The sequence below is a fragment of the Pongo abelii genome, chromosome 14 (genome assembly GCF_028885655.2).
Source record: "Pongo abelii isolate AG06213 chromosome 14, NHGRI_mPonAbe1-v2.0_pri, whole genome shotgun sequence".
In the NCBI taxonomy this organism is placed as follows: Eukaryota; Metazoa; Chordata; class Mammalia; order Primates; family Hominidae; genus Pongo; species Pongo abelii.
The window spans coordinates 44,839,819-44,864,111 of record NC_071999.2 but is presented as its reverse complement, the minus strand read 5'-3'; the positions used below and the strand labels follow the sequence as shown (position 1 = coordinate 44,864,111).

At 39.1% G+C, this 24,293-nt stretch overlaps 1 non-coding gene across 1 annotated transcript; it reads left to right on the top strand.

The window, feature by feature from the left end:
* Nucleotides 1-501: 501 nt before the first annotated feature.
* Nucleotides 502-594, top strand: LOC112128640 (small nucleolar RNA SNORD116). The gene has a single exon (XR_002911130.2). It is a non-coding gene; the product is annotated as a small nucleolar RNA SNORD116 (small nucleolar RNA).
* The last annotated feature ends 23,699 nt before the right edge of the window (nt 595-24,293 follow it).

The following is a 24,293-nucleotide window of genomic DNA, read 5'->3' as shown; positions in this document are numbered from 1 at the left end:
CCCATTGCCTTTCTTGGATTTCGCTCAGCTCTAGAGAACTGTGTCAGCTCCTCCCCATGCGTCTGGGCACATTCTGTCCCCAGGTACTGCCCCTGCTTAGGTATTGTCTTTGCATTTCCATTTCCTGGTTTGGCATATCTCTGGGTCCTGGGATTCCTCATCTTCCTTCATCCCTGGCTCAGAGTTGGCTTCTTTTCAGACTGTGGCTCTGGCTCTGGCTCTGGCTCTGGCCGTGCTGGGACTTAGCTCCTCCTCTACTTACATACAGGCCCTTCCCCAAACCCCACTCCCACACTACCCTCCCGCCCCCAACCATGGATCTCCCTAGAGCTCTCCACCCCCACACCTCTGTGCTGCTGCCACTTGACATCAGACACCAAGAGTGGCTTCTTGCCACACATGCCAACTGGGTTTAAACCCTTGGGTTTAACAATAAAAAAGAGAAAGAAATTGTTTACAACATGAAGTTAGGCCAAAAAATGAATTTTAGAAATTAATTTGAGATTGATGATGGCACCCCCATAAAACCATTCCTTAGGAAATCCGAACAAAATGAGTGAAAACTCACTAGTTGTTCTCATCGAGGCTGGGCCCCAGGATTCTGATCTTGATTCGGGATCAGGGGATCCTGATCTTGATTCAGGATTAGGAAATTCACTTCTGTGGGGGTGCCCTGGTCTGTCCTGGCTTCCAGCTGACTGTGGCCAGCTGCTTCCACAGCAGGAGGAATTTCTTCCGTGGTGCTGGGGGCCCACGACCTGAGGTGGGGGAAGAGATTCCAGCAGACGTGTTCCATACGGACCATCCGTGAGAATGGCTGACTCCCACCTGAATGACTTGCTGCTGCAGCTGGACTGTGAGGCTGACCTCCCCAGCGGTGTGGTGCTGGGGTCGCTGCACCTGCAGAATGCCACAGTGGGAGCCAGCACCAGCTGCCAGGTGGCTGGTAGGGTGACCCAACAGAGAGGGAGGCATCCCTCATGCTTCCCAGGGGTTGTCAATGTGATGGTGACCCCTGAGGTGGAAAAATTCATTAAAAATGAATGATTTCTCAAAACCACTACGGCCAACTCCCAGGTACAAAGCCTAATTGAATGCCACTTTTTAAGAACCAGTTTAGTCCTGAGTTAGAGGTGGTGGAAATCTTCATCCTACTTGCAAATCAGCTGCAGTGCTTTAGCCAACTTCTGCAGTGTTCTACGTTCTATTTTTTTTTTCTTTTTTTTTATTATTATTATTATTATTATACTTTAGGTTTTATGGTACATGTGTGCAATGTGCAGGTAAGTTACATATGTATACATGTGCCATGCTGGTGCGCTGCACCCACCAACTCGTCATCTAGCATTAGGTATATCTCCCAATGCTATCCTTCCCCCCTCCCCCCACCCCACAACAGTCCCCGAAGTGTGATGTTCCCCTTCCTGTGTCCATGTGTTCTCATTGTTCAATTCCCACCTATGAGTGAGAATATGCGGTGTTTGGTTTTTTGTTCTTGCGATAGTTTACTGAGAATGATGATTTCCAATTTCATCCATGTCCCTACAAAGGACATGAACTCATCATTTTTTATGGCTGCATAGTATTCCATGGTGTATATGTGCCACATTTTCTTAATCCAGTCTATCATTGTTGGACATTTGGGTTGGTTCCAAGTCTTTGCTATTGTGAATAATGCGGCAATAAACATACGTGTGCATGTGTCTTTATAGCAGCATGATTTATAGTCCTTTGGGTATATACCCAGTAATGGGATGGCTAGGTCAAATGGAATTTCTAGTTCTAGATCCCTGAGGAATCGCCACACTGACTTCCACAAGGGTTGAACAAGTTTACAGTCCCACCAACAGTGTAAAAGTGTTCCTATTTCTCCACATCCTCTCCAGCACCTGTTGTTTCCTGACTTTTGAATGATTGCCATTCTAACTGGTGTGAGATGGTATCTCATTGTGGTTTTGATTTGCATTTCTCTGATGGCCAGTGATGGTGAGCATTTTTTCATGTGTTTTTTGGCTGCATAAATGTCTTCTTTTGAGAAGTGTCTGTTCATGTCCTTCGCCCACTTTTTGATGGGGTTGTTTGTTTTTTTCTTGTAAATTTGTTGGAGTTCATTGTAGATTCTGGATATTAGCCCTTTGTCAGATGAGTATGTTGCGAAAATTTTCTCCCATTTTGTAGGTTGCCTGTTCGCTCTGATGGTAGTTTCCTTTGCTGTGCAGAAGCTCTTGAGTTTAATTAGATCCCATTTGTCAATTTTGGCTTTTGTTGCCATTGCTTTTGGTGTTTTAGACATGAAGTCCTTGCCCATGCCTATGTCCTGAATGGTAATGCCTAGGTTTTCTTAAACCACATGATTATCTCAATAGATGCAGAAAAGGCCTTTGACAAAATTCAACAACACTTCATGCTAAAAACTCTCAATAAATTAGGAATTGATGGGACGTATCTCAAAATAATAAGAGCTATTTATAACAAACCCACAGCCAATATCATACTGAATGGGCAAAAACTGGAAGCATTCCCTTTGAAAACTGGCACAAGACAGGGATGCCCTCTCTCACCACTTCTATTCAACATAGTGTTGGAAGTTCTGGCCAGGGCAATTAGGCAGGAGAAGGAAATCAAGGGTATTCAATTAGGAAAAGAGGAAGTCAAATTGTCCCTGTTTGCAGATGACATGATAGTATATCTAGAAAACCCCATTGTCTCAGCCCAAAATCTCCTTAAGCTGATAAGCAACTTCAGCAAAGTCTCAGGATACAAAATCAATGTGCAAAAATCACAAGCATTCTTATACATCAATAACAGACAAACAGAGAGCCAAATCATGAGTGAACTCCCATTCACAATTGCTTCAAAGAGAATAAAATACCTAGGAATCCAACTTACAAGGGATGTGAAAGACCTCTTCAAGGAGAACTACAAACCACTGCTCAAGGAAATAAAAGAGGATACAAACAAATGGAAGAACATTCCATGCTCATGGGTAGGAAGAATCAATATCATGAAAATGGCCATCCTTCCCAAGGTAATTTACAGATTCAATGCCATCCCCATCAAGCTACCAATGACTTTCTTCACAGAATTGGAAAAAACTACTTTAAAGTTCATATGGAACCAAAAAAGAGCCCGCATTGCCAAGTCAATCCTAAGCCAAAAGAACAAAGCTGGAGGCATCACACTACCTGACTTCAAACTATACTACAAGGCTACAGTAACCAAAACGGCATGGTACTGGTACCAAAACAGAGATATAGATCAATGGAACAGAACAGAGCCGTCAGAAATAATGCCACATATCTACAACTATCTGATCTTTGACAAACCTGAGAAAAACAAGAAATGGGGAAAGGATTCCCTATTTAATAAATGGTGCTGGGAAAACTGGCTAGCCATATGTAGAAAGCTGAAACTGGATCCCTTCCTTACACCTTATACAAAAATCAATTCAAGATGGATTAAAGACTTAAACGTTAGACCTAAAACCATAAAAACCCTAGAAGAAATCTACGTTCTATTAAAGCTTACACTGAAAATGCTTAGTTAACAAATGCACTTTATCAATACAATACAGATAAGTGTTCACCTACTATTTTTAGGCAACCCACTGTGATTCCTTCATCATTTTAGCTACTGAGCTGTTAGAAGTCTGTATTATAGTAAAAAACAAAACAAAACAAAACAAAAAAACTTATTTTTTTACTCAGGTTTCTGATATAACCATTTTATATCCCTCCTTCCTTTACCTTCTTGGTCTTGTCATTTTATTCTTGCATTATTACGTAAAAACAAACAATGACTTGGGGTCTTCATTGTGTTGCTTTTGTAGATACAATTTTTAAAAAGAAGGAAAAAAAGTAATTTTCCCTGTTTCTTTCCTTATAGAAAGGCTAGCAAGGCCTTAGGGTTTGAGTTCCAAAGTTTACTGTCTTTAGGGGAGTTTGCAATTATTTTTGTATTTCAAGGACTAAAGCTCTAAATAATCCACCCACCCCACTGCCGTGCCACCCCAAAGCTATGTTTGGAAATGCTCAGCACTTTTGCAAAAGGCAAAAAAGTAGATGAGCATCTTGACTGGAGACTTGTGATTTGACCAATAAGGAGAAAAGACAGACTAAATGGTATTGCTTTTCCAAACCCTCAGAACTGGGAGACAAGAGAGGGGACTATGGGTAGTAGACACCTGTAAACACCTGTGGACTCCAGTAACCCCTCCTGCATAGCACCCCAAAGGTGGTAGGTCCTTAGATAAAGGTGACTGTATGCATACCAAGTGCCTTGGTCCTGTCAACTGAAGAATGACCAGGCTCATACATTTGGAAAGGAGAGCTTTATTACTCATAAAGGGTTGCAGCCTGCAAGGTGGCCATTCTAACAGGCTGGGAAAGCATAGCTTCTGGCAGAAGCCAGAAACAGACACCTGGAAGGCAGGGGCAAAGGGAACAAGAACAGAGTGGCTAAAACATGCACATGTGCAATTGAGCTTCACGCCCCTTCATGAGTCACATGTGCAAAAATGGCAGCATTAGCATGATCTAAGGGTGGAGTTTCTGGCCATTTGACATTAAAAAGTGAAGCAGATAACACGATAATCATCACTGTGCCTCCTCCATAGACTAGACAGAACAAATCTGGGGCTGGAGATCACTTATCAGGAAGGAATGCTGGCTGGTTGTTGTGTTGTCAAAACCACAAAGTGGAGGGGCAGCATTAGGCAGTTGGTGGGTATCAGCTTGAGTCTTCCCAAAGGGCTGGTTTCTGCTAAACCCTTAGGGAAGGAAGTCTAAGGGTGATTAGCCAACGAGGGAGTTTAAGGAGGCATGTTCAACCTCCCATACCACCATGGCTGGGAACTCAGCTTCCAAGGTTTCCCTGGGGTCTTCTTGGCCAAGAGGGGGTCTGTTCTGTCTGTAGGGGGACTGAGAATTTTATTTTTATTCTCATCCTGAAAAATAGCAGAGTGTCTACATGGTAGAGCCTTGCATGAAAGAAGAAGCTGCTGTAGGGGTATCTCTGCAATCCTCATTAAACATCAGAGCCCACAAGACAGGTTGGATTATTTCTGAAGCTAATCATAGAGTAACACAGTCCATCAACTGGGAACCAGACTCCTTCCTGTGTTGCTGGAACAGAGTTCTATAAGCTAACAGAGGTAAGGAAAATACACAAATTAATATTTGATTTTGTATGTCTTACAAAATCTTGCTGAAAGACAGATTTTGTTTGCTATTTGGAAAAAGAAAAACTAAGATTTCTTTCATTCAAGTGGTTCAGCAACTCACACTTATATAACTGGATTTATCTTTTATTTTATGCACACTATATGATATTGTAAATTACCATACAATCCTTTTAGGACATACATAAACTGTAAATAAGTAGAAGATAAGCACGTTTGAATGCTTTGCTTGTATCTCCCCAGAATTTCTAAGGCATTCAGTTTATGAGGCTTTGACTTGCAAATATAATGCATAGTTCAACTTTTTGATCTGAGGGACAAAACTTCACTCAGGCAGAGGGATAACAAAGCTTCAGCTTTCCATTTCTATCATTGCCTCTTTACTCAATATTTTCTCACAAAGGGGAGGTCCCAAGATGGCTGAATAAGAACAGCTCCAGTCTACAGCTCCCAGCGTGAGCAACGCAGAAGACAGGTGATTTCTGCATTTCCAACTGAGGTACTGGCTTCATCTCACTGGGGCTTCTCGGACAGTGGGTGCCGCCCACGGAGTGTGAGCCGAAGCAGAGCGGGGCACTGCCTCACCCAGGAAGTGCAAGGGGTCGGGGAATTCCCTTTCCTAGCCAAGGGAAGCCGTGACAGATGGTATCCAGAAAATTGGGACACTCCCACCCTAATACTGCATTTTTCCAATGGTCTCAGCAAACAGCACACCAGGAGATTATATCCCATGCCTGGCTCAGAGGGTCCCATGCCCACAGAGCCTCACTCACTGCTAGCACAGCAGTCTGAGATTGAACTGCAAGGCAGCAGTGAGGCTGGGGGAGGGGGGTCCACAATTGCTGAGTCTTGAGTAGATAAACAAAGTGGCTGGGAAGCTTGAACAGGGTGGAGCCCACCCCAGCTCAAGGAGGCCTGCCTGCCTCTGTAGACTCCACCTCTGGGGACAGGGCATAGCTGAACAAAAGGCAGCAGAAACTTCTGCAGACTTAAACATCCCTGTCTGACAGCTTTGAAGAGAGTAGTGGTGCTCCCAGTACGGAGTTTGAGTTCTGAGAATGGACAGACTGCCTCCTAAAGTGAGTCCCTGACTCCCGAGTAGACTAACTGGGAGACACCTCCCTACTGGATACCTCATACAGCCAGGTGCCCCTCAGAGACAAAGCTTCCAAAGGAAGGATCAGACAGCAACATTTGCCATTCTGCAATATTTGCTGTTCTGCAGACTCGGCTGGTGATACCCAGGCAAACAGGGTCTGGAGTGGACTCCAGCAAACTCCAACAGACCTGCAGCTGAGGGTCCTGACTGTTAGAAGGAAAACTAACAAACAGAAAGGACATCCACACCAAAACCCCCTCTGTACGTCACCATCATCAAAGACCAAAGGTAGATAAAACCACAAAGATGGGGAGAAACCAGAGCAGAAAATCTGAAAATTCTAAAAATCAGAGCGCCTCTTCTCCTCCAAAGGAACGCAGCTCCTCACCAGCAACGGAACAAAGCTGGACGGAGAATGACTTTGATGAGTTGAGAGAAGACGGCTTTACACGATCGGTAATAACAATCTTCTCCGAGCTAAAGGAGGATGTTCAAACCCATTGCAAGGAAGCTAAAAACCTTGAAAAAAGATTAGACCAATGGCTAACTAGAATAAACAGCGTAGAGAAGACCTTAAATGACCTGATGGAGCTGAAAACCATGGCACAAGAACCACGTGATGCATGCACAAGCTTCAGTAGCCAATTCAATCAAGTGGCAGAAAGGGTATCAGTGATTGAAGATCAAATGAATGAAATGAAGCCAGAAGAGAAGTTTAGACAAAAAAGAGTAAAAAGAAATGAACAAAGCCTCCAAGAAATATGGGACTATGTGAAAAGACCAAATCTATGTCTGATTAGTGTACCTGAAAGTGATGGAGAGAATGGAACCACGTTGGAAAACATTCTTCAGGATATTTTCCAGGAGAATTTCCACAACCTAGCAAGGCAGGCCAACATTCAAATTCAGGAAATACAGAGAACGCCCCAAAGATACTCTTTGAGAAGAGCAACTCCAAGACACGTAATTGTCAGATTCACCAAAGTTGAAATGAAGGAAAAACTGTTAAGGGCAACCAGAGAGAAAGGTCTGGTTACCCACAAAAGGAACCCCATCAGACTAACAGCGGATCTCTTGGGAGAAACTCTACAAGCCAGAAGAGAGTGGGAGCCAATATTCAACATTCTTAAAGAAAAGAATTTTCAACCCAGAATTTCATACCCAGCCAAACTAAGCTTCATAAGTGAAGGAGAAATAAAATCCTTTACAGACAAACAAATGCTGAGAGATTTTGTCACCAGCAGGCCTGCCTTACAAGAGCTCCTGAAGGAAGCACTAAACATGGAAAGGAACAACTGGTACCAGCCACTGCAAAAACATGCCAAATTGTAAAGAACATCAATGCTAGGAAGAAACTGCATGAACTAACGAGGAAAATAAACAGCTAACATCATAATGACAGGATCAAATTCACACATAACAATATTAACCTTAAATGTAAATGGGCTAAATGCTCCAATTAAAAGACACAGACTGGCAAATTGAATAAAGAGTCAAGACCCATCAGTGTGCTGTATTCAGGAAACCCATCTCACGTGCAGAGACACACATAGGCTCAAAATAAAGGGATGGAGGGAAGATCTACCAAGCAAATGGAAAACTAAAAAAGGCAACGGTTGCAATCCTAGGCTCTGATAAAACAGACTTTAAAACCAACAAAGATCAAAAGAGACAAAGAAGGCCATTACATAATGCTAAACGGATCAATTCAACAAGAAGAGCTAACTATCCTAAATATATATGCACCCAATACAGCAGCACCCAGATTCATAAAGCAAGCAAGTCCTTAGAGACCTACAAAGAGACTTAGACTCCCACACAATAATAATGGGAGACTTTAACATCCCACTGTCAACATTAGACAGATCAACGAGACAGAAAGTTCACAAGGATATCCAGCTCTGCACCAAGCAGACCTAATAGACATCTACAGAACTCTCCACCCCAAATCAACATAATATACATTCTTCTCAGGACCACATTGCATTTATTCCAAAATTGACCACATAGTTGGAAGTAAAGTACTCCTCAGCAAATGTAAAAGAACAGAAATCACAACAAACTGTCTCTCAGACCACAGTGCAATCAAACTAGAACTCAGGATTAAGAAACTCACTCAAAACCTCTCAACTACATGGAGACTAAACAACCTGCTCATGATTGACTACTGGGTACATAACAAAATGAAGGCAGAAATAAAGATGTTCTTTGAAACCAATGAGAACAAAGACACAAATATACTAGAATCTCTGGGACACATTTAAAGCAGTGTGTAGAGGGAAATTTATAGCACTAAATGCCCACAAGAGAAAGCAGGAAAGATCCAAAATTGACACCCTAACATCACAATTGAAAGAACTAGAGAAGCAAGAACAAATACATTCAAAAACTAGCAGAAGGCAAGAAATAACTAAGATCAGAGCAGAACTGAAGGAGATAGAGACACAAAAAACCCTTCAAAAAATCAATGAATCCAGGAGTTGGTTTTTTGAAAAGATCAGCAAAATTTATAGACTGCTAGCAAGACTAATAAAGAAGAAAAGAGAGAAGAATCAAATAGACACAATAAAAAATGATAATGGGGATATCACCACTGATCCCACAGAAATACAAACTACCATCAGAGAATACTATAAAAACCTCTATGCAAATAAACTAGAAAATCTAGAAGAAATGGATAAATTCCTTGACACATACACCCTCCCAAGACTAAACCAGGAAGAAGTTGAATCCCTGAATAGACCAATAACAGGCTCTGAAATTGAGGCAATCATTAATAGCCTACCAACAAAAAAAAAGTCCGGGACCAGATGGATTCACAGCTGAATTCTACCAGAGGTACAAAGAGGAGCTGGTACCATTCCTTCTGAAAGTATTCCAATCAATAGAAAAAGACGGAATCCTCCCTAACTCATTTTATGAGGCCAGCATCATCCTGATACCAAAGCCTGGCAGAGACACAACAAAAAAACAGAATTATAGACCAATATCCCTGATGAACATCGATGCAAAAATCCTCAATAAAATACTGCCAAACCGAATCCAGCAGCACATCAAAAACTTATCCACCATGATCAAGTTGGCTTCATCCCTGGGATGCAAGGCTAGTTCAACATACACAAATAAATAAATGTAATCCATGATATAAACAGAACCAAAGACAAAAACCACATGGTTATCTTAATAGATGCAGAAAAGGCCTTTGACAAAATTCAACAGCCCTTCATGCTAAAAACTCTCAATAAATTAGGTATTGATGGGACATATCTCAAAATAATAAGAGCTATCTATGACAAACCCACCGCCAATATCATACTGAATGGGCAAAAAACTGGAAGCATTCCCTTCTAAAACTGGCACAAGACAAGGATGTCCTCTGTCACCACTCCTATTTAACATAGTGTTGGAAGTTCTGGCCAGGGCAATCAGGCAGGAGAAAGAAATAAAGGGTATTCAATTAGGAAAAGAGGAAGTCAAATTGTCCCTGTTTTTAGATGACATGACTGTATATTTAGAAAACCCCATTGTCTCAGCCTAAAATCTGCTTAAGCTGATAAGCAACTTCAGCAAATTCTCAGGATACAAAATCAATGTGCAAAAATCACAAGCATTCCTATACACCAATAACAGACCGAGAGCCAAATCATGAGTGAACTCCCATTCACAATTGCTTCAAAGAGAATAAAATACCTAGGAATCCAACTTACAAGGGACATGAAGGACCTCTTCAAGTAGAACTACAAACCACTACTCAACGAAATAAAAGAACACAAACAAATGGAAGAACATTCTATGCTCATGGATAGGAAAAATCAATATTGTGAAAATGGCCTTATTGCCCAAGGTAATTTATAGATTCAATGCCATCCCCATCAAGCTACCAATGACTTTCTTCACAGAATTGGAAAAAAACTACTTGAAAGTTCACATGGAACCAAAAAAGAGTCCACATTGCCAAGACAATCCTAAGCCAGAAGAACAAAGCTGGAGGCATCACACTACCTGACTTCAAACTTTACTACAAGCCTACAGTCACCAAAACATCTTGGTACTGGTACCAAAACAGAGATATAGACCAATGGAACAGAATAGAGCCCTCAGAAATAATACCAACCATCTGATCTTTGACAAACCTGACAAAAACAAGAAATGGGGAAAGAATTCCCTATTTAATAAATGGTGCTGGGAAAACTGGCTAGCCATATGTAGAAAGCTGAAACTGGATTCCTTCCTTACACCTTATACAAAAATTAATTCAAGATGGATTAAAGACTTAAATGGTAGACCTAAAACCATAAAAACCCTAGAAGAAAACCTAGGCAATACCATTCAGGAAATAGGCATGGGCAAGGACTTCATGTCCAAAACACCAAAAGCAATGGCAACAAACGCCAAAATAGGAAAATGGGATCTAATTAAACTAAAGAGCTTCTGCATAGCAAAAGAAACTACCATCAGAGTGAACAGGCAACCTACAGAATGGGAAAAAATTTTTGCAATCTATCCATCTGACAAAGGGCTAATATCCAGAATCTACAAAGAACTTAAACACATTTACAAGAAAAAAAAAACCATCAAAAAGTGGGCAAAGGATATGAACAGACTCTTCTCAAAAGAAGACATTTATGCAGCCAACAGACACATGAAAAAATGCTGATCATCACTGGCCATCAGAGAAATGCAAATCAAATCCACAATGAGATACCATCTCACACCAGTTAAAATGGCAATCATTAAAAAGTCAGGAAACAACAGGTGCTGGAGAGGATGTAGAGAAATAGGAACACTTTTACACTGTTGGTGGAACTGTAAACTAGTTCAACCATTGTGGAAGACGGTGCGGCAAGTCCTCAAGGATCTAGAACTAGAAATACCATTTGACCCAGCGATCCCATTACTGGGTATATACCCAAAGGATTATAAATCCTGCTGCTATAAAGACACATGCACATGTATGTTTATTGCGGCACTATTCACAATAGCAAAGACTCGGAACCAACCCAAATGTCCATCAATGATCGACTGGATTAAGCAAATGTGGCACCTACACAACATGGAATACTATGCAGCCATAAAAAATGATGAGTTCATGTCCTTTGTAGGGACATGGATAAAGATGGAAACCATCATTCTGAGCAAACTATCGCAAGGACAGAAAACCAAACACCGCATGTTCTCACTCATAGGTAGGAAATGAACAATGGGAACACTTGGACACAGGGTGGGGAACATCACACACTGGGGCCTGTTGTGGGGTGGGGAGAGGGGGGAGGGATAGCATTAGGAGATATACCTAATGTAAATGATGAGTTAATGGGTGCAACACACCAACATGGCACATGTATACATATGTAACAAACCTGCACATTGTGCACATGCACCTTAGAACTTAAAGTATAATTTTTAAAAAACTGGGAATATATATATATATATATATATATATATATATATATATATATATATATTCTCATTATCCTAGTGTTTTCCAGAATTCACTCTTCTACTTTTACTTTTATATTTGAGTTAAGACATATGTAATTTCTTATAGTATCAATTTTGCCCAAAAAGAAAACAGAAGGGAAGACTTTATCCTTTTCAAATTTGGTCCTTGTTCTTTCAGTTAATTGATTTGTAAGAAAGTTTTATGATGGGCAATATCTGAAACAGGACAGTTTCCAGAATTTATGGTGGATCAAGACACAGGTAAGTAAGTCAGTTTAATTGTACCAAGTATATCAATAATGTACCCAAAAGATTATTGTGTGTAAAAGTTAGTCTTATCAGACTTCCTGTTAACGCTTTGAAAGAAAAACCAAACGTAGCAAAGAATACCAAGTGATGTCCCCTATGAACTCATCACTATTCGAGATCTAGTCCAGAGCCCTGCAACCCAATCAATCAGAACATGAGGAGCAGACGCTTCCCTCCTGGGGAAACTCATGTTAATTGGACCCTCAGTTACTGATGCATAATAACCAGGATGGCAATGTATTTGTTTACAATGAAAGATGTAGAAAACACCAGACTGAATCCTCTTGTTTGTTCATTTGCTACCCTGTAGACAAATCTACAAGGAAAGCCAAATTATTATCACAAAGAAGTTTGAGGAGATGAAAGTCAAGCAAGGAGAGCAAGTTGGGCAATCTTAACAGCTGCTGCCATCAAGCCAGTCTTGGGAACTCCAGTTGAGACCCCAGGGCTGTGCTGGAAACATTAGCCAGTGTTTATTTAAGTGGCATTCTTTGCTATGCACTCACAGATCCTAATGAGTACATCATACTTCCTAATGTATGACGTGAAAGTGTTATTTCACTTATTTTATTTTACATTATTTTATTGTTTATTTTACATTACAATAAGTATTTCAATTATTTTATATTAGAAAGTAAAACAAATTTTAGTTCTGAGATATGATTGAAAGCATTGTGAATACCTAACAATTTTTTTTTTAATATGCCACAACATATATTAGGGCATCCTGCTGCCACAGGATCCCAGTACCACGATGGGGCCAGAAGTCCTCTCACCTACTAGAGCCCACATGAGACAAAATTAGCATTACAACTTTGATAACTGGCTGGCCATCCGCTGTGTGGCATGTCCTTCTGACCCTGCTCTGGCTTCTGGGAATCTATGCCTTCCAATGTACTCATTGTCAGCTTGGACAAAATTTATTCTAATCTTTGTTTCCCATGGGCACAAAAAGACTTTTTCTTGTCCGGCTTCCCAATGGCCCTGCTTACTGTGGATATCCATTTGACTTCTGTCCCTTCTCTATTCGTTTGACCAGCCATGTTCTTGAGCTATCTTTTACATTCAGGTTTCATCTTCATATCACATGCCCTCTGAATGCCAACACCTTTTTTCTGCTTTGTCCATCTGAAGTTGTAGAATTTTACATAAACCTAATGACAGCAATATTTTTTGTTGAGCATCTTTATGTTTTACTGTTACTAAAGTAGTAAAATTTATAGTTGACCATACAATGAAATTTTTAATTAAATTACTGAAAGAATAGTTTTGGCTTGTTTTAACCTTAGCAATTTCTACTACAATGTTTCACAGGCTTAACACTTACAGTAAATGATAAACATAATAACAGAATATTTATGAAATATGACCTTTTCTGAAAGTGTATGGTTTTACATTTCTTATTTGTTAAAACCTACAGGATATAAGTTTTAATTACAATATAATTATTATATGGTAATTAATAATTACTACATGGGATATAATTACTAGTGAAACATGAGATAAAAGAGGCTGATAATTACTGTCCAAGGGCATACAAATGTAGAACAATATATCTTTAATTACTTTATCAATAATTTTACTATAGAGGCAAAATAAAGGCAGAATCTATATCATCCCCTCTGAAAAATATTAAATGTTAGCCATGTTCATTTGTATGATATACTTAAAATAATTGTTATTAAGTAACCAAATATCCATTAGATTGTTTATATTCTTGAATGAACTATATTTTTCAAAATGATATGTGACCATAATAATATTATCATAAAATGACTAAAAATCCCTTAATTCTTAAGTGAAACTAAGTATACTCTAATCCACCAGCGTTGGTATTTGGAATGGGTCATTTGTCTGATACTTGTTGTGATTCAAAGCTAAGTAAGAATGGAGATTCAAGGGGAATTTGGAAAGAAAATCATTAATTTAATTAGAATGTAGTAGCTTCAACAGCTTCTTTCTGACCCACATCCTAGTTCTTTGGGTATATGAATATCTTAAATAATGCTGCCTTCAGAGTAACTTTCACCTGACAGGCATCTATCTCTGAAAAGTATCATGTTAAATGGGATCCCTGCTTATATAATTTAAACTTTTTAAGAGCAATCCTATTTCTCTATGCCAGTTTTATGGGATAAGAAGAAGGGGAGAGGGCCAGGTGCAGTGACTCACGCCTGTAATCCCAGCACTTTTGGGAGGCCAAGGCGGGTGGATCACTTGAGGTCAGGAGTTTGAGACCATCCTGGCCAACATGGTGAAACCCTGTCTCTACTAAAAATACACAAATTAGCTGGGCGTGGTGGTGCACACCTGTAGTCCCAGCTACTCGGCAGGCTGAGGCAGGAGAATCGTGTGAACCTGGGAGGCAGAAGTTGCAGTGAGCCAAGATCACGCCATTGCACTCCAGCCTGGGCGACAGAGCGAGACTCCGTCTCAAAAAAAAAAAGAAAGAAAGGGAGAAAAGGTATACTTTTATCAGTAGTCACATGTTTACTGCTGGTAACCTGTACTAGTTTCTGTTTTTATTTTGTTCTCCCCCTACACTCCTCCCCAACCATTTTCCCTACAGATCCACACACCACCCTTTTTCATGTGCAATCAACACTGGAAAGTTGGACAGGAAGTGAAAGACACCAACAGGCCCCATGTCCCCTGGCTTCTGGTTGGGTTCTGCCAGGGACAGTAAGGTTCTGGTGGTTATTCCCCCAGCTCCCTCCCTACAGGGTCACCACAGGCAGGCTGCCCTTCAATGCTGTGAGGCAGCGCTCTCTGCAGACCCTCTCTGTCTCCAGGATCATAACTGCTCGCTCCCTTCAAGTGTGTGTGGTAAAAGCTCAGGATGGTGCTAGCTCCGGGGTACCATTGGTAGACTACTTCCTGGCACCTTTGTCTGTACTGTGGTCCCAGTATGTCTGCTCAAATTACCCAGTAGGAGTGTCCCATCCATTTCTTCCTGGGACCCTGCCGCAAAGATTATCTTCATCATCAGACAAACTATCTTCATCGGACCCCTTCCAAAGCAATGAAACGAGGATTCCATTATGAGACTCTGCTGAACCTGTGTGTGCTACAATAGTGAGGTTAACACTTCAGTTTTTAAAGTGTAGGAATTTAGAAAGAAATTCCAATTGCCAAAAGACAATCACTCAACTTCTTCATCCAAACTGTAATTAAACTTTGAAATAATTCTCCTCTTTGACATATATAATCATACCTTTCTAACAGAAAAGTCAGATTAAGTGTTTTAGACCTAATATCCTAACTAGAAGTGAAAAAGTTTCTAAATTAAGACATGAAGGCTTTAAAATAGACAAGAACACCCTGAATTGCCTTTCTCTTATCAATGTTTTGCATTACCACTCCTAATAATAATAATATTAAAAATAATAATAGGTAACAATTATTGAATGCTTAGTATGTGTGAGGACTGTTTCAGGTACTTTTTGCATATTATGTCATTCAATGTCCTCAATAAATCTATGATGTAAGGACTGGTATTACCCTTGTTTTACAAATGAAGAAATAAAGTATGAAAGATTAAATAACTTGCCCATAGTAGTTTTCTTTATGCTGCTGCCTTCATGGGTTTTAGAATATAATAAACAGTTATTTCTGCCCAGAAAAATCACATGTACAAATACTTATCTTTAATTAAAGACCATTTTTATTACCACCTCCACATTGCTAACAGATTTCATCCATAGACCTAGATGATATAATCATTGAGTTTTCTATTTTTTCAACTTGAAAATTTGTTCTGAATCATAAATTTGTAATTCTGAGAACTTTGGCAAAGATGTTTATAATCCTGAACATTTCTTTCAAGAAATGTCCACATGTATTTGCATGTTGGAGCTGTTGCTGGCAAAATAGGAAAATCATTGTGTTTAAGTATCATGTTCCTAAATATCATTTCAAAGTTAAACTAATGAAAAGATTAGTATTATCTTAACTGATGTAAAAAATCATCTTGCTTAAAACTAATTTGGGCAACCAATGTACAAAAAGGCTTGACAGTGGCATCTTGTCAAGTATGTCACAGGAGTACCAAAAAGGAATATATTGAGGGTGTGAATCTTTAAAAAACTGAACTGTGAATACATGTCTCTTTAATACATTTCTGTATTTTAATCTAGTCTGTCATATTGCAGTCAGAGGTCCAAGGAGCATTTCTACTCCTATGTAACTGTAGAAACACAGTAAACCTGCTTTTCAGGCCCATTTCAGGCAAGCTATGAGCCACAGATTGCAACTTGGAAGCCAGATCATGACCAATAGCTCAGCTGCCTGGTGATGAGATTAAAGGTGTACAATCATATTTTATGTTTCTATGTCATGTCTGTCACTGAAACAAAATCTTTCTGCCAAAAAGTTCTTGCTACTAAAAGAAAAAGAGTTAACTCTATATTCTAAGTTACAATTAAGTCTCAAATAGTATAAATAATTGTTTTTTAAATCTCTGCTATGTCATCAAAATATTAAATAAAGGCAACAAATTTGTTTTCAATCCAACATTTTGGTCACAATGTAAGTCTGAAGACACTGTTTTGAACAAATACATTTATCAAGACTATAGATGCAAAGGAATAACTTGTTCAGAAAGAAGAAAGCTAGAGTACCAGAAAGGATCTTAAGGATTATCTACTTTAGAAGGTGAGGTCAATAAAGATGAAATAATTTGAACATTCATTAATGGAGTGATGTTGTTTCTTACATTGATAACTACAATCACTTCTTGTTTTCATTCAGCCTTCAAAATCTTCTGGCTCTTAGGGCATTTCACTAAACTGAGACACTAAAACCCCAGTGCTTAAAAACCCAAACCTACATTAGCATGCATATGTGGCCTTTTCAGTCTCTCTCAATATTTTACCTAATATATATTGGTTACAATTAATATGGAAAGCCTCATTTAAACTAATAAATGATTATCCTTCCCAATTTTCAACACACAAGTTCTCCAATTAATAGTATGTTCTTTGTTCGTCTCTATTTAACAACAATAGTCTCTATTCCATCTTTAGCCTGGAATATAATGAGCTTTTATTCAGAGGTTTCAAGGACATGAACTTATTTATACTAATAATGCCTCTGTGTGAAGAAAATGTTTTATTGCCTCCATATTTCACCAATGATAGCTGTAGAGCCAGTGCTGCTGACTTCTTCGAGGTCATGCCAAGGATCATCAGCCAAATCTAGGGAGCCAGAATTCTCAGTCCCAGTTCTCAATTAATCTATGATTTGGATAATAATATCAAAACCATGTTAGTATTAGATGAATCAGAGTTGCTCAACCCATCACCCGTTCTTTACCACTCATTATTGAAAAACTGTGAACTAGCACTTTATGAGTATTTGGTAAATCTGTTGAATGTACAATTAATTAATCTCTTAGTCACTAATCTCGTTTCTGTGCTTTTGTTCTGTTCCTTAAATACCTTTCACATTTGTATCCAAAATAGATAGATGAACAGTAGGCGTTTAATCCGTTTTTGCAGTGAAAAAAAAAGAATGCTTGATACAACTTAATGAAATGCCACCATAGAAAAAAAGTCTATGAAGCCACAAAGTGAATTCAACAAGTTAGCAGCTACATCTAAAGTAGGAAGAAGAGAGAAAGGAAGCCTGCAGAGTGGCTTTAATTACATACACAAGTTTTGTATTCCATTAAAAAATTGGAGATCAGAAACAATAGAGTAAATCCTCCCAGTTTGATTGATGGGCTCTCTTGATATCTGTTGCATTATTTTCTGAGATTTGAAATATTTCATATTTTAAGATTTTAGTAAAGCAATGTTTCTAAATGTGAGTAATTGGAGGCCAACTTTTAAAGAAAAAAAATCACAAAGCTTCAAAGTATATCTGCAGACCCAGTTTGAGAAAAACTGAAATAAAGCGTTTACTGGAGGAAGAAAATTAAAAACAGAATTTTTTCTTCTCTATGTTTTGCTAATTTTGCCATGTTCTTGGAGTTCAGAAGAACAGAAAGTATGTCCCCATTGAATATCTGTACTTTGAGGGCTTGACTAGTACCTTATTTTCACTTACTCTGTCCTTTCACTTACTTTTTTTAGGTCTTCTAGTCCTTTTGTGAGCTCATTACTAATCTGAATTTGTTCGATGTCTTTAAAAAATTATAAGTATAAACAAGAATAGGTCGGGCATGATGACTCACACCTGTAATCCCAGCACTTTGGGAGGCGGAGTCGGACGGATCACGAGGTCAGGAGATCAAGACCATCCTGGCTAACATGGTGAAACCCTGTCTCCACTAAAAATAAAAAAAAAATAAAAAAAATTAGCCAGGCGTGGTGGCAGGCGCCTGTAGTCCCAGCTACTTGGGAGGCTGAGGCAGGAGAATGGCGTGAACCGGGAGGTGGAGCTTGCAGTGAGCCGAGACCACACCACTGCGCTCCAGCCTGGGCAACAGAGCGAGACTCCGTCTCAAAAAAAAAAAAAAAAACAAGAACAAGAATAGGACATGCAGGAACAATGAACCTAAGGTTTTATTGTGTTTAACATTTTAGTTGTGGTATTTTGGGATTTCTAATATGTACCCAAAAGGAAAAGAAAGAGAAAAACATACAGTGAGTGAGTTATGGTGAATTATATTGAAGGTTGAATGCTTTGATTTAATTGAATGCTGAAAATGGTTTTATAAACAAGTGAACTCAGTGTACTCACAATAACCCTCAAACAATACTCTCACTGGTTAGACCTTAGGTTTAGAATAATTCACATAGCTGTAGTTGGCATCATTCTCAAGATGAGGAAAATAAAGCCTAAGGAGGTTAAGTTCTGTACCTAGGAGGACAGGAAATGGCATGAATGCTACCATTCGTCTTTCTGATCCTGGGGCAGACATCAGTAATCAATCATCAGATTCTTTGACATATGAAATAAACCTAGTTAGTGGCTGGGTGCAGTGGCTCACACCTATAATCCCAGCACTTTGGGAGACTCAGGTGGGCAGATCACTCGAGGTCAGGAGTTCGAGACCAGCCTAGCCAACATGTTGAAACCCTGTCTCTACTAAAAATACAAAAACTAGCTAGGCGTGGTGGCCAGTGCCTGTAATCCCAGCTACTCATGAGCTGAGGCAGGGGAATTGCTTGAACCTGGGAGGTGGAGGGTGCAGTGAGCCGAGATCATGTCACTGCACTCCAGCCTGGGCAACAGAGCAAGACTCCAGCCTGGGTGACAGAGTGAGACTCCATCTCAAAAAAAAAATTAATTGAATTTAATTTAATTTAAAAAAGAAATAAACAAACCTAGTTAGTAAGCCAGTTCTAGACCAAGAACACATAATGGTCAGGAGATAACAAGGAAGCCAGATTACCAGCCCATTACCACTTGCACCCAGCCAGATCTATCACTACTGCTTCTTATTTTGACACCCTTTTCCACATGACTTCATTCTCATAAATGCTCTTCTTCAAGAAAAATAAGCTATTTATCCAGTGGATGACTAAAGCCACTCTCTTTTCCTAGTGACACTTTGCGGTTGATGATGACTGAGAATCCTGTCTTCATACTTGATTCTCCCCATGACCTCACATGGTTGATGCAAACGTCTCTGCTTACTCTCCTGGGGCCTGGTGCTCCAGGCAGGCTCTTGCTTTCTCTGGCTAGCCCCACTGCCTAAAGCCATCTGTCTAAACATGGAATCCCTCAGCCCACATTCCCTCATTGCTCATGTTCTACCCCTCTCATCTGTCTGCGGCTTTGGGCTTGGCAAACAACAGGGAAACTCCTTGTGGCTTTACCTGTATTCTGAATAGCATTTAACCATGGAAAACTAGAAGTTTCATAACAAATGGTGTTTTAATCTTCTTTGGGGAGGCTTCTCTTTCATCACCTGCTCTTAGAGCAACAGGCAAAAAAGACACAGAGAAAGAAATAGGTTATTTTGAAAGGGAGAACTAATGAAATAATAATGACGGATGTGTAAGTTTGTCTTTTAGCTTAAAAAATGCTTTTGAAAAGCACTTGGTATTGCAACATGGTGGATGGGGAGTGGAGATTCATCTTTCTCCAGCCTTCTTGAAGGTTTCTACAGCACAGAGCCAAGAGTTCGCCACCAGTGGGCTAGCTGGGGACACTTTCTGGAATGCTGTAAGCTTTTCTTTACACCTGTCAGCAATAATTTTGAGAAATACATTTTCCCCCATTTTAGTGGATTTAGGCTTAACATACAAAACAGTGGTTTCTAACTAACTCAATTGACTAATTAACCAACTCAAAAGTAGGCACTGAATGGTCAAAAGCCACTGCCATTTCATTCCATTCCACCTGCCCACATGCTAACACTATATAAGCACTGGAAAGTATTAGGAATTTGAGTGAGGAATGCTGGCTGGGGGAGAAAGAAGAAAATATCTTCCGAGAAAACTCCTTCAAAGCAAAACCTGACGACTCCTTCTTCTCCCTCTATTCATCAGTTTATTCATTCAACATACATTTATTACACTCCTTACTTAGGGCAGATAGAGACTTAAGCATAAAAGATAAATAACACTAAAAATTAGGTGTAAACATTCTCATTTCCAGAGCACCTAACATATAGCAGGTAAGTTCATGTCCATTCCATATTCAATCCTGTGATATAGGGAGGTATTATTAATCTATCTTTTTCTAAGCAAGTGATAAAATGGAGATTTGGGGAGGTTATATAGCTTAACCTCAATCTCAAAACTAAACCATGGCCTAGATTGGATTTAAACCCAACCCTGACATTCTACCATATTGCCCCCAACCCTCACAATTAAGTGAAAGAAACAAACATATAAGAATGCACTTCCTAGACCAAAGTCTTGGAGTGTTTCCCCACTGCTTTGTTCATATAGTTTCATAGTTTCAGGTCTTAGGTTTAAGTCTTTAATCTATTTTGATTTGATTTACGAGTATGATGAGAGATAGGGGTTTAGTTTCATTCTTCTGCATATGGATATCCAGTTTTCCCAGCACCATTTATTGAGGACTATCTTTTCAGCATTGTATGTTCTTGGCAACTTTGTTGAAGATGAGTTGGCTGTAAATACCTGTTTTCATATCTGGATTCTCTATTCTGTTCCATTGGTCTGATGTCTGTTTTTATGCCAGTACCATACTATTTTGGTTACTATGGCTTTATAATGAATTTTGAACTCAGGTAGTGTGATGCTTCCAACTTTGTTCTTTTTGCTCAGGAGTGCTTTGGCTGTTTATGCAAATAAATTCCATATAAATTTTTGGATTTTTTCTATTTCTTTGAGGAAAGTCAGTGGTATTTTGATAAAGATTGCATTGAATCTGTAAATTACTTTGGATAGTATTGTCTTAACAATATTAATTTTTCTAGTCCATAAGCATGAACTATATTTCCACTTATTGTGTCCTCTTCAATATTCCTCTCAGAAGGATTGTTTTACAGTTTTTCTTGTCTAGATCTTTCACTTCTTTGATTAGACTGATTCCTAGGTATTTTATATTTTTGTAGCTATAATAAGTGGAATTGCTTTATTGGTTTCTTTTTCAGATTGTTTGCTGTTGGTGTAAACTCCAGGCAATCAAAGCAAAAATAGACAATTAAGATTACATCAAGCCAAAAAACTCCTGCACAACAAAGGAAACAATCAACAAAGTAAAGAGACCACCCACCCAGTGGGAGAAAATATTTACAAACCATCCATTTGGCAAGGGATTAATAATGAGAATATATAAGGAGCTCAAGCAACTGAATGGGAAAAAATCAAATACTGATTTAAAAATGGACAAAAGATTTGAACAGACATTTCTCAAAAGAATACATACAAATGGCCAACAGGTATATGAAAAAATGCTCAACATTACTAATCATCAGAGAAATGCAAACCGAAACCACAATGAGATATCATCTCACCCTGTTAAAATGGCTTATATCAAAAAGACAGACAATAACAGATGCTGACAAGGATATGGAGAAAGAGAACCCTCATACATCGCTGGTTGGAATGTAAATTTGTACAATCACTATGGAGAACAGTTTGGAGGTTCCTCAGAAAACTAAAAATAAAACTACTATATGATCCAGCAATCCCATTACTGGACATATATCCAAAAGAAAGGAAATCACTATATCAAAGAGGTATCTACACTCTCATGTTTATTACAGCGCTATTCACAATAACCAAGGTATGGAATCAACCTAAATACCCATCAACAGATGAATGGATTAAGAAATTGGGGTACATATATACAATGGAATATAATTCAGCCATAAAAATAAATGAAATCCTGTTATTTGCAGCAACATGGATGGAACTGGAGGCCATTATGTTAAGTGAAATAAACCAGGCACAGAAAGACAAATATCATACGTTCACCCTCATATGTGGGAGCTACAAAAAGTGGATCTCATGAAGGTAGAGAGGAGAATGGTGGCTACCAAAGGCCAGGAAGTGAGGGGGGAGGGGAGAAGGCAAGTGGGGGAAAAAGAACATAAATATATTTATTGCTATTGAACTGTACATTTAAACATGGTAAAGAGTAAATTTTATACGCATATTTTACCTCACTAAAATCTATTTTGTAGAGAATGCGTTTCCCTTGAAAGGGATTAATGCTGTCGTGAAGATGTGTCCATGATGCTATAGGAGCACGTGGTGGAGAGCAACATTCTTTTCAGGGACTTCCAACCCTCACTGTTATGAGGGCTAACATGTGAGAGACCCCAACATGGGAAGAGGCAGTGCAAGCATTACTTTTATTCATTTTAAATTTTCAATCAATTTTATAAATATATTTTTAGGAGAAATGCATGTGTGGCATAATTTGTAAGTCCTTACATATATAAAATGTCTTGTTGCTAATAGAAGTTAACTGAAACATATGATTTAGGAAGAAAAGAAGCAAATTAATACAATTTCCATAGAGAACACTGCAGATTCGCTTTTGTTGTGGAGTCTGAAACCACAATTTAGGAGGCTATGTTCCCTAAAAAACATATAGATATTGCTTCATGATCTATTCCTGACCTGTAAAGAATGTATACATGCAGGCCAGGCGCCGTGGCTCACGCCTATAATCCCAGCACTTTGGGAGGCCGAGGCAGGCGGATCATGAGGTCAGGAGATCAAGACCATCCTAACACCGTGAAACCGTCTCTACTAAAAACACAAAAAATTAGTCAGGCGTGGTGGTGGGTGCCTGTAGTCCCAGCTACTCGGAGAGGCTGAGGCAGGAGAATGGCGTGAACCCAGGAGGCAGAGCTTGCAGTGAGCGGAGATCGCGCCACTGCACTCCAGCCTGGGCGACAGAGTGAGACTCCATCTCAAAAAAAAAAAAAAGAAAAAGAAAAAGAATGTATGCATGTAGATAGAAGTCTTCATTATGTGGCAGGTACCACAAATAACGAATATAACTTGCCCTTGTGATGTTATCAAAATTATAGTTCAAAGAAACAACTGAGAGTAATCTAGACAGATAAAATCCAATATATCTAAAGAGAAAACGTCAGATTGGCTTAACTTCCACCTCCACATTAAATACCCTAATATCATGGAATAGCATTTTTAAGCTATTAAAAAGAAGCATTGTTTTCTTATTTTATAAAGGCGCACAATTTCCAAAGCAGCCATACCTGCCCAGGCTATAAGTTTTCAGTCTTGCACAACTTCTGACCAAATACCACCTTGATTCCATGACTTTTGTGAGAAACGTGAAAGGAACGTCAATTTGGGAAACTCACCTGGGCAGGAGAGTAACAGTTACTCAAACAGAAGCCCAGTCTAAGTCATCATCACACTCTCACCTTATGCAGAGGCCCTGGGGGAAGGCAAAAACACTTTCTTTTGAAACTTAAAATATATAGGTGATCAACATTTGGTTGTTTCGTCAGGACAAACATAATTTTTTAAAGCCTTTAAATTGAATAAAAAACTGATTATAGTGATACATTTTGTTGGTAGTGTTGGCTTTAAAATAATTGCATCAACACTATAAGGAAAGGAACTCCACAAATAAATTGGTAAAAAAAATTTTTTACTATTGTAATTGAGTGTTATTGTTATAAAACTCCTAACTCAGTAGGGTCTTCCTGAACACTTTGTTTTCTGTCCAAAATGGGAAGGGAAATAGCCAATGTGCATGTCACTAGGGATGAGGTTTGACCTGTAGGCTGAGCACAGAACTGAATAAAGTGGTGTATTTCTGGGAGAAGGGGAGCAGGATTAACTAGTATCATTGAAAAATGAAAGCACCTAGATCCAAAATTTTGTTTTTCCAGGCTGTCATCGCTAGGCAATG